A 20,594-nucleotide genomic window follows, 5' to 3' on the forward strand; every position below is an offset into this window, starting at 1 on the left:
TGTGATACGCACACATATATTTTGCGTGTCACAACTTCAGCATAATATTACAACCTTCTGTTATACGCACACATTGTTTCCTTTCAAGTTAATAAATAATTAGCATCTAATGGCAGGCATTCAACCACCACCTTTCTTTCTTTCTCTACCAGGAGAACCTCTGATTGAGTGGGATATATGGGAGGCAATGTTCCTGGCATATGTAGAAGTACTGGAGGGAGAAGAATGTGACCCAGAGAGACAATTAGCTTTACTTAAACATTGTCTTGGTGGCATAGCCCTCAAAAAATATAAGCATTGACAACCTTTAAATGATAGTTCGAATATGAATGTATATCAAATTGCTTCAAAACAACTTTCCATAAGGTATGGGAAGAAAATAAATATGGTCATGGAGAGATTCAAATTTTACTCAAGGAAACAGAAAGATTAAGAATCTATTGATGACTATGTATCTGCTTTAAGAGCACTTGCAGTTACCTGTGATTTTGAACATATTAATTATGACCAGGTTTTAAGATATCAGATCCTCATGCGAACGAACAACAAAAAAATACAGCAAAGGTTATGGACCACATCTGATATGTCTTTAAATGCAGCTATAGAAATAGCGAAATCTATTGAACACTCAGAGAAGTTTGTGGATGAAATAAGGTCTTGTGATAAATCTGGTGTACATATTGTCAATAGGGAAAATGTCAAGCAACAGGATTTTGATAGGCAGAAAAAGTTTCCTATTCAAAGAAGTGAAAACTTTTACATAGGTCACGACAGAAATGGAAATTATAATAGATTTGATAACAAGAATAGATGGCAGAGGCAAGATCCAAGGATGAACACAATGAATTGTTTTAGATGCTGCAGTAATTATCATTTGGGCAACTCGAAATCATGCCCTGCTTTAGACAAAGTATGTACTAGATGCAATAAGAAAGGACATTTACCAAGGGTGTGTAGATCAGCTTCTAGGAAGGTTAATGCTATTCAAGAATGTGAGGAATCGGATGACTATGACTATGCCTATGATGTTAATACCATATTATGTGTAAATAAGGATGTTAAAAACAGGAAATGTCCTTCTTGCCACATTGATATCAATGGGACTTCCATCAAAGTCTTGGTGGACTCATGTTCATGGTATACTATTGCACCTCATGATTTGGTTAAAACCAAATAGCCTAATATGGAATTAATACAGCCTGACATTTCACCTTGTGGGTATACAGGTCATAAATTGCAGCTGATGGGTATTTCATGGCGGATTTGAGCTTTCATGGAAGAAATACACGAGCGAAATTGTATGTTACAAGAGTTGGTGAAGCATTATTAGGTTGGCCTCATCAAGAGAAGCTTGGTATAAGGTTAGATCCTAGCGCAGATCCTCCTGTTTTTTTCCATCACAACAAATGTGACAAATTCTGGATCTGCTAAAACTACTGACTCTTCTTTTGCACGAAGAATTGAGAAGGAATATCCTATGGTATTTTGTGACAACCTTGGTCAATATAAAGGGTTTGAACATCGGATAAAACTACATGCCAATGCCTTACCTGTTAAACATAGAGTTAGAAATGTTCCCCTGTCTTACAGGAACAGGCTAAAGGAAATGCTTGATGATATGTGTAAATATAAAAAATTGAACCCATAGAGTCACCCCCTTGGTTCTCTCCAGTAGTGATTTCAGTTAAATCTGGAAGTGATCTTCGTTTATGCATTGACTTGCGCAGTTTGAATAATGCAATTTGTGTAGATTCCCATCCATTGCCAAATCTACATGAGATGGTATCAACCTTGGCCGATGCACAAGTATTCTATTGTTTGGATCTCGCGAGTGCATTTCATCAAGTGGTTCTTCACGAAGAATCAAGAGACCTGACTGCATTCATAACACCTGAAGGGTTATGCAGGTTTTGTAGAATGCCCTTTGGCCTAGCTAGTGCAGCAGCTGTATTCCAAAGGCTGATGAAGGAAATGTTGAATGGTCTAACGGGAGCAATAGCATTTCAAGATGACATTTTAGTGTTCGGGGAAAATGAAGTGGAATATGATAACAATTTGATGAAAGTACTTAAAGCTCTATCAGACAAAGGTTTGACACTTCGTGCAGACAAATGTAAGTTCAAAAAGAAGGAAGGGGAGTATTTGGGACATAGCATTAGCGCGGATGGTATCAAACCTAAAGCGTCACATTTAGAAAACATTAGCAAGGCTCCGATTCCAGGAAACAAAGAGCAATTAGTGGCTTTTCTGGGCTTAGTTGAATTCTATTCTAAATTTATTCCGAACTATGCTACTGTCATTGAACCGTTTAGAAGTCTTTTGAAAAAAAATGCTAAATATGTTTGGACTGACGAGATGTCCAAAACCTTTGCTATTGTCAAAGAGATGATTATCAAAGCTCCATGTCTTAAACCTTTTGTGATTGGTAAACATTGTGTGGTGATGGTGGATGCAAGTAATTGTGGACCAGGTGCTGTACTTATTCAAAAGGAATGGGGTAAAGAATGGATTGTAGCCTATGCATCAAGGACATTGAGAGAATCGGAACATCACTATTCAGTGATTGAGAGAGAGCTTTTGGCATGCGTTTGGGGTGCTGAGCACTTTAGGCAGTTTTTATGGGGTACAAAATTTACAATAAAATCTGATCATAAACCCCTGGTACACATTTTATCACCTGGTGGAGGACGGACCCTATCTTCCAGGTTGGCAAGACTTTCATCAAGGTTACAGAACTTTCAATATACATTAGAGTATGTTCCTGGGAAATGTACATGCTGATTGCATGTCAAGACTTCAATTGCCGTGTAAAGAATCAGATAGAATTGATACTGATGAGTGTGAAGTTGAACATGTGGTATGTGATGTGAATTTAGTTTTTGGGGAGAAATCTGTGGTTCAAGAACAAATATGGAATGTTGAGATGGATAAAGATTCCGAACTCAAAAGAGTGAAAGAATTTATATTACATGGTTGGCCTAGTGAGGAAGAGCGCATTGGGAGTTTGATGAGTTATCACAAAGTTAAAGATGAGTTATCCATTGAGAATGGTATAATTTTAAGGGGCGACAAATTTGTTCCACCTTTTGGACTTAGGAAATTGTTTCTTGATGTTGCACATGAAAGTCATTTTGGAATTTCTGTGACAAGGAGACGCTTGAAGGAGAGTTTCTGGTGGCCTGGGATTGATTCGTTTGTAGAGCATCAGGTACGTCTTTGCAAATTGTATAAATGTCATGTTAAATGTCGTATACTTGTAAAGCGCACAGCTGCCCCAGCAAAGGGGTGTTCCAGCGTTGTATACTGCTGGGGAATCCATCCTGGCTTTCCCTGTGAGATGGTCCCTCATGGGCATCTCCAAGGTGAAGACAAGCATCCCCAGCGCTGATGGGGCCGTTAGTAGAGATTAAGCAAGCTATTGCCCAGAGTTGCTGAGTGGGACCCATGGTTGGAGTAGGCACCAAGGCGAGAATTATCGAGTCTGCTGACCATGGCCCAAGACCCTGCCGCGTCGGGAATCGAACCCTGGTCCCGGGCCGACCTCTGCCGCCTCTAACCAGTGAGCCACACCATTCCGCCAATAGTGACAAGTCAGCTAAAGCCTTGTCAGCTTCTCCACAACCTGTGGATTTATCTGTTTCACCATGCAACAAATTGGGAATTGATATTATTGGTCCATTTAGCATTTTGCCATGTCAATTTTCATTTGGTATTGTTCTCATAGATTATTTTTCAAAGTGGCCGGAGATAAAGATGGTTAAGGAGGTTACATCTGATGTCATAATACAATTTTTGGATGAGATTTTTTGTAGAGAGGGGATTCCTCAGGGAATTGTCACAGACAATGGGCCACAGTTTGTAAGTAAAAAAATTGAGAATTATTTGGCAAGGTGCGGTATAATTAATAGAATTGCTGTGTTCCATCCGGAAGCGAATGGTCAAATTGAGAGGTTTAACAGGGTTGTTAAGGAGGCCATTCAGTTGCCTGTTAAAGTTGGATTATGTTGGAATAAAGCTCTTCAGTCAATGTTGCTTTCATATAGAACCACCCCCAATGCTGTGACACAATTATCTCCTTTTGAGTTACTCAGGGGGCGCAAGCCAAGTACACAATTGGTACCATGGTGGTTAAAAAAGAAGGATAAAGCATGGTCTGATTTTGCTGAAATTGATTTTAAAGGAATTCGTAGGAAGGTTGAGGCTTACAAAATAAAAATGAAAGATGATTTGTTGAAGAACATGAGTTTAAGTGATATATCTATTCATGTTGGAGACTTAGTAAGGTTGAAAAAGGGTACCTTTGTGCATAAAGGGTTGTCTAAATGGTCTGACCCTGTGGAGGTAATTGAAGTATTTAAGAATGCTGTTCGTGTGGAAGAAGGCAGCCTTTGGAATATTAGCAGGGTGTCTAAATTTAGGGGGAAGAAATTTAGTGAAAATGATGAGTCTTCAAATGTGTTTTTAGATGTTCCAAATGTAGACATGGATACTTTTGGGGATTCCAATTCTAATTCATCTAATGTATCTGGGACTTCTAGTGATGCTGGTTTGGCGAGGAATTCAAGGACTCATAGATTACCTATCAGATTTAAAGATTTTGTGCATGAGTAAAAAAAATATATATATAAAAGGAGGGAGGTGTGTGGTATGTTGTTATTGTTCGAAGTTGGCATGGGTGCTATCGCGCACATGTCAACTTGGAATAATATCAGTGGTGTTGTTTTGAATGGGTCGCGTGTGAGTTGAGTGGTTGCTGTATTGCCACGTGCGGGTTGTACGTATTTGAAGGTGCCGCGTGTGTGTCTGTTGCGAGTTGTATGCATCCAATTGTACCGTATGTGTGTGCAGGGAGCGAGCTGGCGGCTGAGAGCGGCCGCAAGCGATGTTGAGTTTTGAATAGGCAGCCGGCAATATACGGAGCTGGGGAGAACAGTTGATTCATTCGTTTGTTACCTGATCTTCTGCTTGGATGTACAATAAACGCGTCTTTGAAGCAGACAAAGTTTCCTCTTCATTTTTGTATGCATTTATCATAAGAAGACACTTTTCAACAGATTTACTACTTCGGGCGCATCTCTGCTAATCAGCAGGGATGCTCCAGAAGAGTTGCGATGCATCTGCCAACCCGTGCGCCACCACTGATGCGCCGCATTTACAATGCGGGGCACCGTGGCGCACGGATGGGCAGATACATGTCGCATCCCCCATCGGAAAGGCGGCGCATTGCAGGAGTTGCGTCGCAAGCCCAACGCAGCTCCAGCAAGGCTCAGGGGTGCCCTATCCCTAACATGCTGCGTCAAACCTTACGCCTGCTTCAAACAGGCGCAGGGTTTTGACGCAGCATGGCCTAAAAAGTGACTGAGTGAAATCTTGTAGATTTCACTCAGCCACTTTTAGGAGGCGTTCCTGCGCTAGAACACCCCACCCCCATTTTGCAGGAACGCCTACATGTGGCGCAGGGATTTTTACAATGTGATGCATCTCCCAGTTGCGTCACTTTGTAAGTACCCCGTACCGTAGCGCTGGTTTTGCGCCGCCGCTGCGTCACAAAAGTGACTCAACGGCAGCTTAAAAGAGGCTTGTAAATCTGCCCCTCAGTGCCTGAGTGTCGCCACTTGAAAGAGAAGAGTGTGCATCAGCAAGGGCAGGAACAGGGGGATGTCTGGGGTGGTCAGCCTATAAAATGAAACCCCACACTAGTGGGCTGAAGAAGTGAAAACCTGTTTACAAATGGCAACAGGAGCTCATTGAATATCAGTTTATGGGCTTAGAAACGGCTTGTTAAAAAGAGTTCATGTGTGTGGAGAGCACATCAGTCCGATGTTTTGCTGCCTAAATCTGTAGGACTCTATGAACTGGCACGTTTTTGTGTGCCCTCCCAGTGTCTGGCCACAGTCTCCGGCTTGTCTGTGCTGTCTCCTAACATGGCTCACAAATAGGCGCCTTTCGTTTAGTCCTAAACTGTTCACGAAGAATGACACGTTTTGACACCTGTCCTTCTAGCCCTGAATCTGTGGTGCTCATCTGATTATGAACCGAGCACAAATATTGGTGAATAATGTCTACATTGAAAATCAGGTGGCACTCAACAAAATAATTAAACATTGGTTCTCCGCCTGCTTTATAGCGGTGGCGACAGCTGCTTAAGAGCCTGGGCCGGGGAAGGCGAAGCCGGACCCGATGGGGCGCCAGGACAAACGCTGCCCGCAGGCGGGAAGCCCCAGCCCCCATTTCCATAGTCTGTGAAATGGGGCAACCAGGATTGGTCAACCCAGTGGCAATCTGGGGGCGAGCTGCTGAGAGGCAAGGTCGGATACGAAGGGGCACAAGGCCAGATACTTGCACAACCAACCCCCCTTGAGAAAGTAGATAATTGCAAAGACAATAAAATGTGTTAACATGGATCTTATAGATGACCATTTGCTAAATGTATAACCATGTTATGTTTAAATCAACTGCAACCTTTTAAGGCACTGATCCAGCGGCCTTGAAGAAATTCTGTCTCAATAATCATAACTCCACACCATAATACTCACCATGAACATAAATTTAACTCTAGGCCCAAATGAGACAAGAATTAGCCGACTGAATCATGTGACCTAATTAAAGATAAGGATTTACATGTATTTACAACTGCAGTTTGTTTTCAACATATTTATAAAATATACACAATTAATTAAGCCACCTAGGCAATGGATTTAACCATGGTAACTGTTTCAAAAGAACAAGACCAGCTTGTCATTTCAAAATCTATTTTATTAACTTTATTTCCAAATTCAAGCAAAAGCTTGAAATCATTTTATTAGCGATTATTAACTTTTATTAATCATAGCACATTTTAATAAACTGACATTCTTAATGCAAGTCAGGATTCAACGAACTGTTTGCAAACCTAATTTCCCATGTTAATTCTATTTCCCTGTCTAACTCTGTCTCAACCTGAAAAGGAAAATTTTAATAAAGAGATTCAAGTTCTTACGTGCGCCAAAAGTTCTTCAGCACGTCATCAGGGATACGGCAAGCAGCAGCAAGGGCCGCACAAAGGAAACAGTTTTTATACCTTTCTAACTAACTAAGTAACTAAATATTAGATGTCACCAAAAATTCTGCTTCTCAATTGGCTAAAGCATGTCAGTCCACCAACGTGTCACTCATTCCTGACCAAGTCCAGGGCACATCATAAGCCCCTATTGTTCTTGAAAACCATCCTTTAGTTTCCTTAAAAAAGTATCATTCGACAACACAAAATGAACTTCCACTTCCTTTTTTTGGCAAGCAAAACAAACTGTCCGTCCTTGACACTTTCTCCAAGAACGTGCATTACTCGATCCATCAACTGTCCTGCACATTACTCCTTTCTTAGCAGGAAATTCTTTCTTTATCACAGGACGTGAGTGAAGGCTTCACTCTGATCGAGTCATCATTTCAGCTCTGCCATCAAATATAGCTCTGCCTGGCAAAATGGATGCCTGAGGCCCTCACGGAATAACTAATATTCAAACAAACAAAAGACAGTAATTAATTAGAGAATTGAGACTGATTCTGTTACCCTCCCACCTTACTAAGGTTAACCCATTAGTTTATATTATCTAGCAGGTAGCACATATATGCTGCATCATAAAAACCTTCTTCAAATGACATCCTCCACGAACCCATGCCACATTAAAGACACGACATAGACAAAAAGCAAAATAAGCACATGCCATTTAGAATAAACTGCTGCTATTAAAATGACAAATGATAGACATAATTAGTAATTTAATTATCACAAACTTGCAAATGCAACATAAATGCACATTAGTCCCGCGTGTCTGTGATGTTTAAGTGTATGCAAACTTTTAAACTAGGTTGGATTAAAACAAAACATGCATAACACATTAATACTGTTATTTAATATGGGAAAATAACTTCACGAGTCAAAAACAAATTTATTTCTGAAACTCGCTTCATCAACTCCCTCATCTGGTGATTTTTAAATCACCAAACAAAACTAAAAATTTACCAAATTTTAAATTTAGAAACAAACTGTTTTGAACACTCTTTAGGTAAGTATTTCTAAACACCTGTCTCATCAGTTTGTCTGGAACTCTCATATTGAGCTCTACGAAACTCTTCCATTTCAATTTCTTTCTCTTGAGCTTTTCTAAGATTATAAATTCTTTTCTTTTCCCTCACATGCTTCTTCCTCTTGTGAATCATGCAACTAATTTTTAACAAAAGTGTCACAATAACTATGATTATTACAGGATAAAGCACTTTGCCAAATTATTGAACTGCCAATTTGTCTAAACCAATCCCCAATTGCCTCAAACCTTTTGCCCAAATGTTCAGAAAAATGTTCCTCTTCCATGGGTTCTATCTCAGAATAAATTTCAGTGATATTCTTAATAAGCGACTCAATGTTCTGGCTTTTATCTGGAATATATGTGCAGCAATGCTGTACATGCAAAATTCCACAAACTCCTCCTGCTTTTGCTAGCAGAATATCAAGGGCAAGACGATTCTGCAAAACCATACTTCTAGTCGCAACAAGTTCTGTGCTGACTAATTGGAAACCACTTGCTGTGTCTGTGGACAACCTATCAACAATTATGGAAACTTTTCTAATTTTGATTGAATTCAGGGTTATTCCCACCATAGGAATTATCGCACCAAAGATATCACCCATAATTTCTGAAAAACTCTCTCTCTTGTATCTATTCAAATGTTCACCAATTTTAAAAGTACCCTCAGCACTTCTGTCCACATGAAAAATTTTGGGGAAAACCATTCCAAGGTAACATGTCCCATACCAATGGTCTGGAAGGCTAAAATAGGCTTTGTTCCCACAAATAAAATAAATTCCAGGGAAAATTGGGTCCTTACCACCTTTAAATCCCCATCCCCCTACGATACGATAAGTATCTTCACATTGGCTTGCACCCACAAAATAATTATCATACAGTGTGTTATCTCTTCTAATACAAAATTTCCCACTAACAGGATCATCTATATGAATAGCAGCATTAGTATATCCACCATTTAGCTTCTCATCCTCCTGCTGCCAAAACCTTGATTTTGTTTGTTTCAGCATTTCATTTCTCTTATAAATTGCTCTTCTCTCCTCAACTAAATTAAGGAAAGATTTCTCTTCAGGCCTCATTTTGCAAGTTAAATTATTTTTGTAAGCATATTCATAGGTCAATTCATTAGTAACCAAAAAGAATTCCCTCATCTGTTTAGCAGGGTGAACTTTGCTTAAGCTATTTACAACCTTCAGGTTAGCATAAATTTCATCATGGTCTGAGTAATAGTACTCCAGTCGACCAGTTTGATAAAACAAGCTAGCTATCACACTGCATGTTATGCCATAAGTAAGAGGCAACATATTGTACTTAACCCCTTCTGAAACTGAAGCAGGTAGTTTCACACAAACATAACAGTCTTTGACATCCATGACTTTAACATACTCTGGCAGAAGTCTAGAGAAAGAATTAGTAGAAAAATCACCAACAGATCTGTCTTGGTGGATCTCTGGTTTGTGCTCAATAATTCTATTAGTTTTGCCTGCAACATTATGATCAACTTGTTTTAACTCAGCTTTACTAGTCATGTTAAACTTGTAATCCTCTTTCTTAACACCAAAAGGAAAGATGTCTGCCAAAATTAACCAAACTAGGATAATTAAAACTACACAAATAGAAGACATTTTACAACATCTCCTTAATATAGCACACCTAGAATTTTCATGACTAGGCATCTTTTTTTTTACAATTTTTTTTCCAAACAAAAATCAAAAATTTAAAATATTAGTACTATAAAATATTAATACTATACCTCCCCTTTAACATTTTTTTTTAGTAACCCTCTAACAGCTTTTCTTCGACCTTGCGTCCATAAAAAGTGTTTTTTAACTAACACAATTTCTTCGACCTTGTGTCACCTAACACAATTTCTTCAGCCTTATGCCAAAAATATACCTCATCAAGAAAAGAAAACAATTTATTGTAATCGTTGTCACTGTATGTTTCTTCTAAATCCTCCTGACTACTGCTGCTTACTTCTATCACTGGTGGTATAATTATATATGCCCATTCAGGAGACTTATATTTCTGGTTTGGTTTTAATGGTCTTTTGTTCCTACTGCTAATCACTTCAATTTTCTTTCCAGCTTGATTTTTCTTTTCAGCTTCCCAGTTTCAGAATTCTTGTTCCTGCCTTCAGAGCTACTAATTTGCTTTTCAATACTCTCCTGATTTTGATCTTCTCTTGTCTCAGATACTTTTTCTTGATCTACAATCACAATCTCTAGATCTTATTCATTCAATGTTTCATTCACATTGACATCATCATCCAGATGTCGACCATCTTGTCGATCTTCAAGATCTGGATTTTCAGGTCGATATTCAGAATCAGAATTTTCAGGTTCACCTTCAGAATCTGAATCAGTTGTCACTTTCTTCATCAGGTTTTTCTGGAGCTGGTACACGAATGGTATGGCTTGTGTGTATCCACCTTTTCAATCCTTTGCATTTAATGGCATTTGTTGTGACCAAAATCACTTGTCTTGCTTTCTGCAATCTAGGTACTAAACAGTTTCTTCTCCGATGAACCTTTGTTCTCACCCAGTCTCCTGGCAACAGATCATGAGCTTGCTCCTTTTCTTTTGAAATTACATCTGTTCCCACCTGATGGATTACAGTAGTCATGACGTCGGAAAGACTCTTACAATACTCCATGATTGCACTTTCATTGATTTCTAGTATTTTTCCAACAGGAGTAAATGCTTGTCTCATTACTCCTCCCATAAGAAGGTCATGTGGACTCAAACCTGTCTTTTTGTCTAGTGTACTTCTTAATGACATTAAAACAACTGGAAGAGCGTCAGTCCACTTCATTCCAGTAGCTAAACACATTTTTGAAATTCTATTTTTTGATCGTTCCATTAATCTGCTCAACAACTCCTGATGCCTCTGGTCTGTATGCACAATGCAATTTTTGTTCTATTTTGAACGCTTCACAAATTTGTTTGAGCAATCTGTTTTCAAAATCTGTGCCACGATCACTTTCAACAGTAATTGGAAATCCATACCTCGGTATGATCTCCCTTAAGAGCAATTTTGCCACAGTAATTGAATCATTGTGACGAGTTGGGAATGCTTCCACCCATCTTGAAAACAGACAAACAATCACTAAAACATATTTAAGTCTATAGTGTTGTGGCATGTCAATAAAATCCATTTGCAACCTGGTAAAAGGACCTCCCTCCCGTCCTATGGTTCCCATGCTCACAACTGTTTTTCTGTTTGGGTTTATCTGTTGGCAGATCAAACATCTTTGGCAAAGTGATTCTGCAATAAGCCTGAACTTTGGTTTATACCAGATATCTCTAAATGACCTAATCATGGAATCTCTTCCCAAGTGTCCTGGGCCATGGTACATCCGAGCCATGTCAGCTATCATGCAATTTGGCAAAACAGGTCTGTCATCTTTGTAAACGCACACTTCATCTTCATCCCTCTGTCTGCAACCTGACTTTAGCCATGTGTTTTTCTCCTCATCATCTGCCTCATCTTGTAGATCTTTCACTTCCTGCCACGTTTCCACTACAGATATTAGCATAAGGGAGTTCAAAACATGCTCGTTATTCTTTTCATGATTGATTGAAAAATTGTTTTTCACACAATATCGTGCAATTTCATCAGCAAAAGAATTTCCTTTAGTAATATAATCATCACCTTTCTTGTGAGCTGCACATTTTACAACAGCAATTTTCTCTGGTAACTGAATGCCATCAATCAATCTTTTGATCAATTTTGCATTCCTAATTGTAGTTCCCGCAGACGTTAAATAACCTCTTTGGGACCACAACTGGCCATAGTCATGGACTACGCCATATCCATACTGACTATCAGTCACTATGGTAAGCTTTTTTCCCTTTCCTCTTTCACAGGTACGAATTAAAGCAACCAATTCTGCTATTTGTGCTGAACGAATTCCATCAAGAGTTGAACCTTCAATTACTTCAGCAACTGTGCACACTGCATATGCTGCTCTCAGAATGCCCTCATCTGTTCTTAAACAGGAGCCATCAACAAAGTAAACAATGTCTGACTCTGTTAGAGGCACATCTTTTATGTCTTTTCTAGGTTTAGTACAGTATTCCAGGACATCCAAACATTCATGATCAACATCATTTTCATTATTGATTTCAGTAACAACCCCATCCGGCAATAATGTTGACGGATTTAAATTAATGCATCTTGCAATCGAAACATTATCTGATCCATGAATAACTTTTTCATATTTGGTCAACCTGTTACATGATAGATGCTGAGTTTTGCTTCTGGTAAGAAGTGTTTCAACTGAATGTGGCACATACACTTTCACTGGAAACCCCATTATAATTCCTTCACTTTGCTCAAGACTCACACTTGTTGCAGCCACTGCTTTTAAGCAACCTGGCAATGCTTTAGCAACAGGGTCTAGTACAGCTGAAAAGTAAGCAATTGGCTTTCTCATTTTTCCATGTCTCTGAATCAAAACTGATAAAGCACAACCTTCTCTCTCTCTGCAGTACAGTTCAAATTCTTTGTCATAGTCTGGCATCCCCAATGCTGGAGCTTCACACAAACTTTTCTTTAGTTTTTCAAAGGCTTCTAACTCTGTTTTTGTCAGTGTAATTGGATCTTTTATGTCAGATTTTGTCAATCTCTGCAGTGGTTTTGCAATTATTGAAAACCCACTAATCCATTGACGACAATAACCTACCATACCTAAAAACATTCTGACCTGTCTCTGCATTGTTGGAGGTTGTATTGCTTTAATCATTTTGATTCTTTCAACTGTCACTTGTCTGATACCCTTTGCTATTCTGTGACCAAGGTATTTTACTTCTTGCTTGCAAAACTGTAGTTTTGCTGGCGAAACCTTGTGCCCTTCATCTGCCAGACGATTTAAAAGAGTAACAGTATCTGTTACACAATTTTCTCGTATTTTTGCAGCTACAAGGAGATCATCAATGTATTGGACCAATGTTGATCTTCCAGGCAATTCCAAATCTTCCAAGGATTTCTTTAATAATTGATTAAAGATAGATGGACTCTCAGTATACCCTTGAGGGATACGACACCATGCTAAAATACGACCTTGGAACCTGAACACACATTTTTTTTTACTTTCTGGATGCAGTGGAACCGTAAAGTAGGCATTACACAGGTCTATAACCGTGTACCATTCTGCATCATGCGGAATCTGAAAAAGAATTACCGCTGGGTTTGGTACAATTGGGCAGCAAGGGACAACAATTTGATTAACCTTTCTCAGGTCCTGAACTATTCTGTAAGTTCCGTTCGGCTTTTTAATTCCCATAATTGGTGAGTTACAAGGACTACTCTCAATTTCTTTTAAGACACCTTGTTTAATGAATTTTTCAATTACAGGAATGACACCTTGAATTGTTTCAGCTTTCATCTTATACTGGGGAATGTTTGGAAAATCTATTCCTTGCTTTACAGTTATTTTTACTGGATCGACATGTTTCATCAAACCCATTTCATCACCTGTTAAATCCCAAATTTTCGGATTCACAGCCTCTTTTAATTTTTCAGGCAAATTGTTTTTGTCAAAAGCAGGAAATAACTTGTTTTCTTCCTCAACCATTAACATTGTTAATTTGTACAGGCCATCTTCTTCAAGAGTCTGAAGCTCAATACCATCCGGTGAGCAATATATTTTACAATTCATCTTGCAGAGAATATGCCTTCCTAGTAAATTAACTGGACTACTGTTACAGACAACAAATCTATGTTTATCTACAAAGTTTCCGATTTCAACTTTAACTGGTTCAGTTAAATCTGTTTTAATGTATTGATATGCTACTCCAACTACCTGGATAGTCTCACCCAAGAGAGGAAGATTTTCAATTTCCACTGATCTAACAGTAGAACGAGTAGCACCAGTGTCCTCAAGAAAAGTGATTTTTTTATCATTCACTTTACCATTTACAAATGGACCAGACTGATCTACCTCAAGAGTGGCTACAAGCACACACTCTTCCTCCTCTCTCAGGCACTGTCATGAACTATCCTCAGACTCATTTCCTCCATTCATCCAAAACTGTTGAGAAACAATTGGCACATTCACTCTTTGAGAACTATTTACCTGATTACCTCCGCTGAATCCCGTCTCAGGATTAAACCTCTGTGTATTTGCACAATTTGGAAAAGGTGGCTGTGGAATTTGCCTCTGCTGATTCAACTGTCTCTGCTGATTCACTAACTGTCGCTGTAGCTGTTGCTGCTGACTTATTTCATTTAACTGTCGCTGTAGCTGTTGCTGTTGATTTATCTCACACTGCATCTGTGGATTTAACGATGAGTTTTTAAAATTTCTGGGCGGATTCTTACACTCCCGCTTCCAGTGTCCAATTTTGCCGCAATTAAAACAAGGTAACTTTTGTTTCAGCTCTTCAATATTCATATTAAATTTAGGTTTACTTGTAAAATTTCCTTTAAACTTTCTTGGATTCTGCTGAAAATTTTTATTTTCTAAGGTTGCTATCTGCTGCTCAGCTACCTTTACTTGTGCCCACATTGCCTTCTCCTTGAGATTCTTTTGTTTTGCATCTAATTTGTCACTACAATATTTTGCTTTTCTCAGAATGTCATCAATCGATAGTGCCTGCCAGCCCACGATCCCATTTCTAATCATGTTTCCAATTTCAGGTTTCAAACCATAAACAAATCTGTATATAAAATGGCTCATGTCGCTTTCGCTTAATTTCTCATGGCCACTGTATTGTTTGAAAACCAGCAGTAATATTTCATAAAATGAATGTACTGATTCTTCTGGTTCCTGGTTTGTTCTGTCAATTTTTACCCAATCTACTTCTTTTGCAGGAATTTTATTTTTCAGCCAGACAATTACTTTGTCATAGAGATCCATGACATCAGCTGAAGGAGCACCTGTTATTTTATCTCAAGCTGGTTCTTCTTTGGGCCAACTTATAGAAATTTTACATTCTGTCCAAAGATCTGATGGAACAACAATGTCAAAGAATCCATCAAGATCAATCCACAGAACTTTTGACACTTTAATGAATTTATTCACCTGACGATACCATTCCACCGGCTTTTCTCTTAAACGAGGAAAGTCATTTGTGAACAGTAAAATGTCCTGCCTTGACCAAGGAACATGAACATAACCTCCACCAGCTATTTCTCTCATTGGGAATTCACTAGCGACTTCTCCTTTTTCTCTTTTCTCTTCTTCCTTTCTTTTTGTCCATTTGACTCTCCATTTATTTAATTCACCTAATCTTTTCAGGAACACAATTAAGTCTTTTATATGAATAATCCTACCTGTAGTATTCAGGTTTTCTATATCATTTTCTGTGAAATCCACCCGTTTTTTTTTTTTTGTAATGCTTTTGCAATTGTTTATGCCTGGTCAAATCAATATCTAATTCAGCAGCCACTTCTTCAAATTGATCGTATTTGTTTTTTGTTTTCCACTGTTTACTCTTACAGATAAACAACAGTCCATCATCCTGATATTGCTTCAAACAGTCAGTTCCAATTGTGCCAATAATTAATTCCTCTAAATCTGCTTTTAATTTTGCCACATCGAATTCTTTAACTTTAGGAATTTGAGAAATTTGCGATGACCTTATTGAGTCTATTTTACTTGTGCTCTTTTCAGGAGTACTTGAATCAGAACCTGCAACAGATGGTGGTGTCTGAAAACTTGTTAAACTTTGATTAAACGATAAATCTGGCATTCGTTTTTCTTGAAGTAATTCTGACAATTCTGAATAAAATTTCTCAGCTACTTTTTGAATCTCCACATTTAATGGAGTCATAGCTGGATGTTTGTTTTCTTTTCAGTCAAAAACTGGTACAACAGGACCAATAGTTACTGGAACTGTTACTACTTCCATTCCTTTCGTTCATTGCTGAATTAAATCTTCCTTTGATTTGTAATATTCTGAATTTGGCAGATTTTCAAGTCTTTCTGCCCTTTCCTTACTTTTTTGAAATTCATTTCTCTGGTTTGAAAGTTTCGGATAAATTCTATTTTCCTTTGGAGTATTAGATTTACTTTTTGACCTAGCTCCGGGTGAATTTTCGATAGATTCTCTAGGAGGTGCACTAGGAGAAGTTTCTGAAGAAACTCTCGGGGTAGACTGTGAATTTGCCTGATAGGGTGGTGGTTTGCGATTTGACGTATAAATTTCTTCTAAAACTACATCATCTAATTCTTCATCAAGTTGACTAGCTCTATTTCCGGCTCTCTTTTGACCTGGAGTGTCAGTTACCATTACTCTGACTGGAAATAAACCATCAGACATGTCATATTTACGCCAACGACGAACCTTATCTTCATGTCTTTCCCTATTTATGTCTAATTTTGGACGTCTTGGTATACCTCTGTTTTCTCTTTCAAGTTCCATCATCTCAACTTCCCATTCAACAAGAGCCTTGAATTGTGTAGGTCTAGGTTTAGGCACAAGAGCCATAATTTTTCCTCTCAAGTTTCTTAAAACCTTTTCATTAAATGACCCATCTTCTGGCCAAGCTAATACACCGTCATCCTTGGTATATAACATCCAATTGTCAAACCAAAGAACAGTATGATAACCATATTCACCTTCAATATATGCTGCAGGTGTTTTATATTTGTGAAGTAATTTTCCACCTCGCGTTACAATTTTCTTGTCTGAATTGATTAAATTTTTCAATTTCTGAAACCATGAAGGCTTCTTTTCTTGTCCCTCATACCAATAACTCATATTTTTTAAAAAAAATATTCCGCTTAATTCTGAAAAGATCGTATGTATTCTTGCTGTTCCGCTACTCTGACCAATCCGTGCGCGAAACACGCCAACAAGCCAATCAGGTTAAGCCACGTCACCACCTTGCTCAACCAATAGAAATCTTGCTTTCAGAAAGAACCAATAAGCTTACAGCTCGTCACGATCATGTGAACCAACCAGTGCGCTTGCTGTGACATATATTAGCCAATCACAGCGCGAATCCTGTGACGTAGGTTGCCGCTGCAGAGGAGCTGTGCGCCTTTCCTCCGAAAACTCACCCCTCCCTTACAAAATATTTTCACAGCGCCCTTTTAAAAACAATTCTTTCGATGAATTCAATTAGTAACTACAGAAAAACAAACCATTTGCCTGTTTCACTAACAAAGTGATAGTTTTTAGCAGTCATTCAAGAATTTCTTTCACGAGAGATAGACGACGCTATTTTCTCAAAGTCACTTTTACGCATTCAATCAGAAAACCCTAACCATACACACATGAAATCTTGGCAGGACTTTAACCAAGCCAATAGAAATCCAGTTTCGCCAGTAAGAATAGACGACGCTTCCTTACCCTTCACTCAAGCTCAGAAAAATTCTATTACTCTTTTCAATGCGAGTTTTAAAACGGGCACCCAGTCCCTATACTTCAAAGCTACAATTTCATAGACATTCCTTGCTACACAAACAACAAACATTTATATGTAAATCCCTAAACTTGTATTGTACGTCCACAATACTAGTGATATATTCTATACCACCCTTTGAAACAGTACAAATGCACTGTGTAACATTTCTAGTCACACACTACTCTGGCCAGATTCAACTAGGATTTTTCACGCTGCTGGAAAAAACCTTTCGACTACATATAACAAAAATACGAACTTAACAAGTTTTAGTCATATATCCTATGTATGTATACGTAGCGAGTTGTTACCATAGTAACCATTGAAGAAATTCTGTCTCAATAATCATAACTCCACACCATAATAGTCACCATGAACATAAATTTAACTCTAGGCCCAAATTAGACAAGAATTAGCCGACTGAATCATGTGACCTAATTAAAGATAACTATTTACATGTATTTACAACTGCAGTTTATTTTCAACATATTTATAAAATATACACAATTAATTAAGCCACCTAGGCAATGGATTTAACCATGGTAACTGTTTCAAAAGAACAAGACCAGCTTGTCATTTCAAAATCTATTTTATTAACTTTATTCCCAAATTTTAGCAAAAGCTTGAAATCATTTTATTAGCGATTATTAACTTTTATTAATCATAGCACATTTTAATAAACTGACATTCTTAATGCAAGTCAGGATTCAACGAACTGTTTGCAAACCTAATTTCCCATATTAATTCTATTTCCCTGTCTAACTCTGTCTCAACCTGGAAAGGAAAATTTTAATAAAGAGATTCAAGTTCTTACGTGCGCCAAAAGTTCATCAGCACGTCATCAGAGATACGGCAAGCAGCAGCAAGGGCCGCTCAAAGGAAACAGTTTTTATACCTTTCTAACTAACTAAGTAACTAAATATTAGATGTCACCAAAAATTCTGCTTCTCAATTGGCTGAAGCATGTCAGTCCACCAACGTGTCACTCATTCCTGACCAAGTCCAGGGCACATCATAAGCCCCTATTGTTCTTGTAAACCATCCTTTAGTTTCCTTCAAAAAGTATCATTCAACAACACGAAATGAACTTCCACTTCCTTTTCCTGGCAAGCAAAACAAACTGTCCGTCCTTGACACTTTCTCCAAGAACGTGCATTACTTGATCCATCAACTGTCCTGCACATTACTCCTTTCTTAGCAGGAAATTCTTTCTTTATCACAGGACGTGAGTGAAGGCTTCACTCGGATCGAGTCATCATTTCAGCTCTGCCATCAAATATAGCTCTGCCTTGCAAAATGGATGCCTGAGGCCCTCACGGAATAACTAATATTCAAACAAACAAAAGACAGTAATTAATTAGAGAATTGAGACTGATTCTGTTACCCTCCCACCTTACTAAGGTTAACCCATTAGTTTATATTATCTAGCAGGTAGCACATATATGCTGCATCATAAAAACCTTCTTCAAACGACATCCTCCACGAACCTATGCCACATTAAAGACACGACATAGACAAAAAGCAAAATAAGCACATGCCATTTAGAATAAACTGCTGCTATTAAAATGACAAACGATAGACATAATTAGTAATTTAATTATCACAAACTTGCAAATGCAACATAAATGCACATTAGTCCCGCGTGTCTGTGATGTTTAAGTGTATGCAAACTTTTAAACTAGGTTGGATTAAAACAAAACATGCATAACACATTAATACTGTTATTTAATATGGGAGAATAACTTCACGATTCAAAAACAAATTTATTTCTGAAACTCGCTTCATCAACTCCCTCATCTGCTGATTTTTAAATCACCAAACAAAACCAAAAATGTACCAAATTTTTAATTTAGAAACAAACTGTTTTGAACACTCTTTAGGTTAGTATTTCTAAACGCCTGTCTCATCAGTTTGTGTGGAACTCTCATATTGAGCTCTACGAAACTCTTCCATTTCAATTTCTTTCTCTTGAGCTTGTCTAAGATTATAAATTATTTTCTTTTCCCTCACATGCTTCTTCCTCTTGTGAATCATGCAACTAATTTTTAACAAAAGTGTCAAAATAACTATGATTATTACAGGATAAAGCGCTTTGCCAATGATTGAACTGCCAATTTGTCTAAACCAATCCCCAATTGCCTCAAACCTTTTGCCCAAACGTTCAGAAAAAGTTTCATCTTCCATGGGTTCTATCTCAGAATGAATTTCAGTGATATTCTTAATAAGCGACTCAATGTTCTGGCTTTTATCTGGAATATATGTGCAGCAATGCTGTACATGCAAAATTCCACAAACTCCTCCTGCTTTTGCTAGCAGAATATCAAGGGCAAGACGATTCTGCAAAACCATATTTCTAGTCGCAACAAGTTCTGTGCTGACTAATTGGAAACCACTTGCTGTGTCTGTGGACAACCTATCAACAATTGTGAAAACTTTTCTAATTTTGATTGAATTCAGGGTTATTCCCACCATAGGAATTATCGCACCAAAGATATCACCCATAATTTCTGAAAAACTCTCTCTCTTGTATCTATTCAAATGTTCACCAATTTTAAAAGTACCCTCAGCACTTCTGTCCACATGAAAAAATTTGGGGAAATCCATTCCAAGGTAACATGTCCCATACCAATGGTCTGGAAGGCTAAAATAGGCTTTGTTCCCACAAATAAAATAAATTCCAGGGAAAATTGGGTCCTTACCACCTTTAAATCCCCATCCCCCTACGATACGATAAGTATCTTCACATTGGCTTGCACCCACAAAATAATTATCATACAGTGTGTTATCTCTTCTAATACAAAATTTCCCACTAACAAGATCATCTATATGAATAGCAGCATTAGTATATCAACCATTTAGCTTGTCATCCTCCTGCTGCCAAAACCTTGATTTTGTTTGTTTCAGCATTTCATTTCTCTTATAAATTGCTCTTCTCTCCTCAACTAAATTAAGGAAAGATTTCTCTTCAGGCCTCATTTTGCAGGTTAAATTATTTTTGTAGGTATATTCATAGGTCAATTCATTAGTAACCAAAAAGAATTCCCTCATCTGTTTAGCAGGGTGAACTTTGCTTAAGCTATTTACAACCTTCAGGTTAGCAAAAATTTCATCATGGTCTGAGTAATAGTACTCCAGTCGACCAGTTTGATAAAACAAGCTAGCTATCACACTGCATGT

Source organism: Lissotriton vulgaris, chromosome 1_1 (assembly GCF_964263255.1).
Source record: "Lissotriton vulgaris chromosome 1_1, aLisVul1.2, whole genome shotgun sequence".
Lineage (NCBI taxonomy): Eukaryota > Metazoa > Chordata > Amphibia > Caudata > Salamandridae > Lissotriton > Lissotriton vulgaris.